The following is an 8,758-nucleotide window of genomic DNA, read 5'->3' as shown; positions in this document are numbered from 1 at the left end:
GTTATTACTATTTTTTTTAATAATCATCAGATCCCATATAAAAATAACTTAATTGGATTTGCTTCTGATGGGGCAAATGCGATGATGGGTGTAAACAATTCATTACAAACCAAGTTAAGAGGTGATATTCCAAATTTGTTTATATTAAAATGTGTTTGTCACTCATTGGCCTTATGTGCAGATTATGCCTGTAAAAAATTGCCAGATACAGTTGAAAACATGGTTCGATCGATTTATACATATTTTCAACAGAGCTTTAAACGTCAAAAAGAATACGAGTCTTTTCAAACTTTCTGGTCAATTAAGCCACATAAACTGTTGCAACTATCAGGCACCCGATGGCTTTCTGTATTAGCTGCCGTTGAGCGTATTTTGGAACAATACAAAGCTCTCCAATCATTTTTTCGTCTGGAGAAATTTAAAGATGTGTTAAATGGAACAAACATTTCTAACTATTTAGATGACCCAAAAAACAAATTATATTTAGAGTTTTTAACTTTCATTTTGCCTACAATAGTAAATGTAAATCTCGAATTTCAATCAGAAGCTCCCAAGTTATACTTGCTTTATGATCGAATTGCTTCCGCTTATAAATTTATTCTACAGTGCTACATAAAATGAAATATTTTAAATAATACTGACATTTCAGTACTGCAGTACCGTAATCCTGAAAATTATCTACCATCAGAAAATATATATTTGGGACCTGCAGTAGCTGTAGCTTTTCAAAACAATGTCTTAACCTTACAAGAAAAAGAAACTTTTCAAACTGATTGTTTAAGTTTTCTGGTAGAATGTGCCAGGCAAATATTTGTTCGGTTTCCTTTTAATTCAAATGAAGTAAAATCATTAAAACAAATGACATTTTTAGACCCAAACAATGTGAAAAATACGTCAACTTTAGGATTGGTTTCCATATGTTTCCCTAAATTAGGAAATGACCCAAATGAACTTGACAGAGAATGGCGTTTATTTATCAGTAACGTGAACATTGACAAAGACAAGTCTGTTCTTTCATTTTGGAAACATAGTCTTACTATTCTCAAAGGTGATGGTACACTCATGTATCCTGAAATAAATAACTTTGTTACTGGATTACTATCACTACCACACAGTAGTGCTTGTGTAGAGAGAGTGTTTAGTGCTGTAAACATAAATAAAACAAAATTAAGAAATCGATTGTCTACAGAAACATTGTGTGGATTGCTACTGTCGGAACAGTTAATAAAAGAATGTGATAATAAAACCTGTTATAATTATGATGTAACAAAAACCACTTTAGACAAACATAAGGCAGGTAACTAAGAGACTGATAAATGACTGTTTTTTTTTATGTATAATATAATATATATATAATTTGTTTTTTATGTTTTTATATTTGCTGTTAACTATTTAGTTAATTCATTATATTTTATTTCAATTTGGTTGATTATTATTAATTTATGTTTATATTGAAACAATATGTTCACTATGTTTGTGATATTAATTTAATAATTTGTTTTTTATGTTTTTATATTTGCTGTTAACTATTCAGTTTCTTCATTATATTTTATTTCAATTTGGTTGATTATTATTAATTTATGTTTATACTAGCTCTAAGTGAAACTCTGGGAAAGTTGGACTCGCTGAGAGTGGGTACCAATTTTGGAGACAATGTCGTTGGAATTATAAAAGTCACAAAGGCTGTAGGACGAAAGTTTAGGATTTGTGATAAGGATTAGTGATATGGATTGGAGATAAGGCTTGGCGCTTTGGCGGGAATGTTTAAAAGTTTGAGCGTCTAGCAATCCGTCACGAACGTTGTAAATGGATAGGCTAGATACGATCTCCAGGATCTTCTCCCGTTTCTCCGCTGCTTTTGGTTGTTAAAATTGTTAAAAAGTGTAGAGTCGATAGGTTTATTTGATTGTCTAGCTATCAGTCATAAAAGCACATAGGTAGGCGATCCGACTGCGTCGGATCGCGGACTATATGCAAAGCGTATATCATCAGGTATGCAATCCACCTGCGGTGGATTGCGGACCCCGTTAGTTGCATGGATAGGTGAATAATCGAAAAAATAGTTGGTCCCCTTGACCGTGTTAGTTGTAAGTGAGTACCGATTTTGGAGACACATTCGAATTATAAATGTCGCACTTATACATTAGAAGGTGATAAGAATTTCTGATATGGCCTGGCTCTTTGACGGTCTCGTTTCAAAGGTGGGAACGTTTGAAAGTCAAGATTCAGTGTCTAAAAATCTCCCATGGCCCATGAAAACCGGCAATTCAATGATGATACTACCCCCCAGCGTATGCCCGGTGCTTTTTTTGTACGTGTAAGAAAATGTTAATTCGAAAATCTGCATGTTAGAGTGTCCAGCAAATCAGTCATTACCCATCTAAGACAAAACAAAAATAAGCAATCCACCTGCGGCGGATAGAGTGGTATGTGCCGTCGCATGTCCGGTGCTCTTTCTTATGTAAAAAGTGTAAAGTCAAAACCCGAGTTGGATTGTCTAGCAAGTCAGTCATCTCAAGTCAAAATCGATTAACATCCAATTAGCCACCTAGGTAGGCAATCCGAATTCCTCGGATCGCGGACAATGTGCTACAGCATATCAAGTAGGCAAATCCGGAGCGACGTAAGCCAATATATTCGATATACATCGATGTAATCGTATATAATTCTATGTATCATAATTCTACACACTGTTTAAACTTTAATTGTATTTTATTCACTTATCTGACCGTTATTATGTATGCTTGAATAATACATTTATTTGTGTTTAATAATACATTTAATTGTGTTTACGTTAAGCAATATACCAGCTACGTTATTAAGGACCAAATAATACGTCTACAATCACATAATGCAATATTTATTGAATCAAAAACAAAACAAAAAAAAACAGTATATATTTATTGTGCACTTGTGCGTTGGAACGAAGACCGACTGACATTTCGTGAACGCGAATTTTTAAGTGTACAAACCGCATATTCACGGGGTTCAAAAGAAATAAACTTAACAAATAGAGCACAAACGGCAATTGAAAAGACGAAACGAAAAGCAATAATAACGACCTACGCTGGCGTCGATTGCGATGGCTATGGACCGACATCGCGTACAAACCACGCGGCTTTTAAAAGAAACGAACTATATGTGAAAATGTCTAAAAGTCGAAAAACAGCGTAAAAAGCGTAACGTTTTTCGAAAACGTTTAAAAACCGACCACCGCCGCCGCTGCGAAGGTACGCGATTGGCCGCGCTATAGGGAATCGACGGGATTGGTCCGGCGGACTGGGGAAACGGAGCGGTGTTTAATTTTTTCCACCATGAGATCCTCCATGAATTCCCTATAGATCAGCTGTTTTTCTTGCGATTTTATAGTATTAGATTGAAACAATATGTTCACTAAGTTTGTGATATTAATTTAATAATTTGTTTTTATGATTTTATATTTGCTGTTAACTATTTAGTTAATTCATTATATTTTATTTCAGTTTATTGATTATTATTAGTTGATGTTAATATTGAAACAATATGTTCACTAAGATTGTAATATTAATTTAATAATTTGTTTTTTATGATTTTATAGTTGTGCTGTTATTACACCATACACATTTAAGTAAAATATTTGTTTTATTTATTTTTCCTCATCTTCAAATGATAAATTAATCCTTTTTTAAAAAAATACTTACCAAACTTAAAATCGATCTTAGTAGATATCTTCTTGGACAGTGACTTAATAAACATAAACATTATAAACATTTAACATATTATCAACATTTCTTCTTTAATGATATTCAAAAAACTAAACAATTCCAAATATGAAATAATGATAATTTTTAATGTTATATGTATAAATTCATCATCAATAATCTTAATAAAATTTTATATAAAAAAATTCCATAGTAATTATTATTTTTTTTATTACTGTCCATACTTGGAGAATTTTCGAAACTTTTTTGTTATTCTCAGGAGAATTTCAAATTTGCCACGCGGCAACACTGCTGACAACAGATTATAAATTAATTAGTTCAATTTCAAGCGCGATAAGTACGCGTATTTTGTCCGGGCCGATGAGATGATACGAAAATAATATATATATTAGAAATTATTTCAACAAGATAAAACAAGTTTGAAACTAATGTGTATATATATATTGTTTTAGGTTATCTCTGATTACGGCAGGACATGGTCAAATTCCATATAGGGTGGAAGAATTTAGAAATCAAACACTGATGTATTATGAAAACTACGGTACGGTTCGGTTGACAGGAGCAACCTGGCAACTGATCACGTATTTACCATTAAAAAATTATGACCTTAGGCATGACAAATTACAATCAGAAATAAGTATAATAACTAATCTTTGTAAAAACAGCGCAACAACACTAGATATGTGTTCTAGGCTAGACGATATCTTTAAAGTAATGTTTCAAGAAATTTCTTTACAACGAGAAAAAATGTACGAATCAATAGGTAGGTACACCGAGCAATCGGAAACAACCACGTACCCAAGTAGGAAAAGGCGGGGTCTAATAAATTTCGTAGGTTCGGCCATGAAAATATTATTCGGGGTATGTGATGAAGAATGTGCAAAGGAATCGGTAGAAGAAATAGGTAAAATATAACGAACTAACGAACGCATGTTACACATACTTAAAGACCAAACTACGGTAGTTAAATCTACTGTAAAGGGGATTACCCAGATAGTAAATTGCCACTATAGTAATGTTAAAATAATAGTATTTTAACATTATTATGAAATGAGTAATATTATTTTTACATACTTTTTTCATAACAAATAGGATTCAATAATATAATTATATTATTATAGTATTATTTTTTGGCCTGACTTCCCACATTATTATAACGTTTTTTACATATTATTACTATAATATTATATTTATATTATTCTAAAATATCATTATTACATTATTATAATAATATAAAATTATATTTATATTATTATAAAATGTCATTATTACATTATTATAATAATATAAAATTATATTTATATTATTATTGAAATGTCATTATATTAAAAGTATAGTTTATAATAATGGTATAAAATTTAATAATGATAAAAAATTACAATAATTATGCTTTATTAAATTATAATGACGAATACAAATTATTTGAACTATTATAAAAGAATTAAAAGAAATCATTATAATTATAAAAAAAACTGTTACCTATCAACAAGTTTGACTATTTTATTCAGTCAATTAAATATAATTTTCTAAGAATTTCTGAAGGCCCTGGATTAGTCAAGTTCCATTATTTATATTTATGAATAGAAAAGGTTTTTAAATAATTTGATTTGCTAGTAAAATATTGTACTTTAAATATATTGTTCTTTAAATTCAACCTGTAAAACATAAAATGAGTAGAAACATTATCACCTATACCACAATTGCAGAGTCCACTTCACCACGCTAACACATTCTGTAATTTTTTATAAAGGGTGAGTTGAGAAAAAAGTAATGTATTTTAAATACAATTAGTTTATTGATGAATATAAAAGTACAACTGCCAACTTGCAAGTAAACAAAATTTAGATATCTATAGCAGTGGCGTACTCACGGGTGGGGGGGGGTTCATGGGGTTTGAACCCCCCCCCCCCCCCCCCCATGGCCGTATTTTTTATATTTCATATGGGTATCACAATACAATATTTTTTTACCAACAATATCATGGTTATTGATTAAGTGATTAAATTAATATATTAAACATCGAGATAGATAACAATATTGTTATCTATCTCGATGATATTAAATAAAAATAAAAATAATAATTGATTATTGATTTTACTGATTGTAATATAGTGGTTAATACCTCATTAGTTACCAGTACCTACCATGATTATCAACACACATTTTAAATTAATAATTTGGTTTTATTGTGTATTGTGATTTGTGATAATGTGAATATGTGATGTCGTGATGATAACGTTAACGTACAGATTTCGTATTCATGTATGCTTAATTAAAGTCTTTCGTTTCTGTGTTAGTATTTAGTATTTACTAGTTTACTTCTTAGTTGATAGTTCTAGTAGTTTTATATTTATTTAACTAAAATAACTGGTAACTACCTAAGCCTAACTATAATTCATACAATGGGAGATAAAAGAAAGAGTACATTGTTATCATACTTCAACAACTTTAAAAAAAAAAGTTTGTGTGGAAACGCCAACGGTAAGTAATAAGTACAATAATATTATTCGGTACTATTTTACTAAGCACAAAACTTCTACGAACTTGGAAGTTAAGAAAAAAAATTTAAAAATGTGTGTGGACCGTGAGCGTTGAACTATAATTGTTCCAAACTATAATATATCTGTATTTTTTTGTTCAGAATTCTCATGTACCGAGCATCGATGACGATGACAGTTCAAGTAGTTCAACTAATGTAAGTGATAAAGACTCGAGGTATAGGATTATATTATATAATACTAATTATTGTTTTTAGCGTGTAATTGTTCAAGACGTCCAAATACCGAGTGACAAATGTGACCAAAATTCAGAAAATGTGAGTACAATAAGTACATGGATACCTAAGTACTTTTTACATTTAAATTTAGATATCACACTATTGCTATTTGCTTTAACCACATTTACCGCAGAATAGGTGAAATAGTGCTTTAATTATAGATGTTTTTCTTGTTGCTTTGCTTTTCTTTATTTCAGTTAGAGATGTTAGAATGTAATGCACTTGTTGAAGTTGGACCAACAAATGATATAGGTTTCTTTATAAATCGAAGCTTGTCAGATAATGAAAAAAACATAGTGAGCGCATTTGTCACTGATAAGTTTAATCACATATTATTTTCAAATTTTTTTATTCATAAAAACTAAATAAATAAAAAACCTATGTAACTTAATGTACATAACATTTTTTAAGGTTTTAAATAACTTATGGACACCGCCAGTTAATTATGAATTTCCAACATTAAAAATTAACTCTAAAAGAAACCTGAAATTTCAGTACCGTTGGCTTGAGACATATAGCTGGTTATGTTACTCTAAAAAGTTTGAAGGTGAATTTTGCAAATATTGTGTAGTTTTTACTAAAGTTGGTGGTGTTGGATCACAAAAGTTAGGTGGCCTTGTCTTGACTGCATACCAAAACTGAAAAAATGCTTTAGAAGTAATTACTTTTATTTTTAATTTGACACATACTAATTTTTTATATTTTGCACCTAACTTTTACCAATAAATTTTTTTTAATTCTTCTAATAAACTATTTTCTGCTTTTTAGTATTTTGAAAATCACAATAAACATGAATACCACAGAACATCTTTAATTAGAGGTGAACATTTTTCAAAACTATTTTTAACTAATAAACCAAGTATAATTGATCTTTTGGATGATGACAGGTAACCTACCTATAATAATATAATAAATATGAAACTTTAATGGTCTAATTCTAATTTAATTTGATAATATTTAGAATAAAACAGAAGAAGCAAAATAGATTGATGCTAATACCCATTATTGAATGTGTCATGCTATGTGGTAGACAAGGGCTTGCCTTACGTGGCCATAGAGAATCTGGTCCTATTTCTTTTGAAAGTCAGTATTTTAAGAAGATAACCTAAACTATTAGAAATGTTTTTAAATTATAAATGTATTTGAAGGTGAATGTCCATATGTGAATGAAGGTAATTTTCGTGCCATACTCAAGTATAAGGCTAAAGACTTGGCCAGTTTTAAAGAATTTTTAGAATCCAAGAACCGGTATAAGTATACAAGTTCAAATATCCAAAATCAAATTATATCTTCATGTGGTGACTTAATACTGGAAAAGATTGTCAATGAAATTAACACATCTGAGTGTTTTTCAATTTTAGCAGATGAGACCGATGTTTCATTGAAGGAACAATTAACTTTATGCGTTCGTTTTGTAACTGGTACTGGAAAAAATGTCTATTTGCGTGAAGTTTTTTTAAAATACATTGTTATTCATAGCCTAACAGGAAAAGATATAGCAAGTTCTATCATAAATGGTAAATATTTTATATTTATTATATGCATTTCCTACTTATAATTAATTTGTATACACATTTTGTTTTAACAGGTTTAAATTCCTGTGGAATTGATTGTAGTAAAATGGTTGGTCAGGGTTATGATGGGGCATCAAACATGGCAGGACACGTCAAAGGAACACAAAAAATTGTGTCTGAAAACTTCCCTAAGGCTATATATGTTCACTGTGCAGCCCATTCTCTAAATCTGGCTGTATCTGCTGCTTGTGATATACGATCAATTAGGAACTGTTTGAGTATTGTTGAAAAAATGTACTGTTTCTTCAACACACCTAAACGACAAGATATGTTATTAAGTGAAATTTAAGAAAGTGACTTTAATCCTAAATCGAAATCATTAAGAGTGTGCAATAGTAAAAGTGTTACGTATGTAACGCTCCAGAGATGGCGTTGTGCGCTGTATCGCCGCCGTCGCGGCTGGACGTAACCACGCCTATGTCTCTGTGGCGAGATTCACGCGGCGTACTCGCAGGAGAGGCGCATTATTATTTCACAAACAGTCTAGTTGAGCGGGTCCATACAATATTGACCATTGCGTAAATTGTCACCCGTGTATTTCTAATGTACGTACACGCCGCGCGCTCGATCCTCGCTAGACCTACTTTTTAATGAAAGATTCCTGTTAACTCAAATATGTGTATCCATACATAAATTACAACAAATTTAACAAGATAGCTTGATTTACATTTGTAATCTAAATACTTTTTAAATACACATAAAATAAT

Source organism: Metopolophium dirhodum, chromosome 1 (genome assembly GCF_019925205.1).
Source record: "Metopolophium dirhodum isolate CAU chromosome 1, ASM1992520v1, whole genome shotgun sequence".
Classification (NCBI taxonomy): domain Eukaryota; kingdom Metazoa; phylum Arthropoda; class Insecta; order Hemiptera; family Aphididae; genus Metopolophium; species Metopolophium dirhodum.
This window is presented reverse-complemented; position numbering follows the sequence as displayed.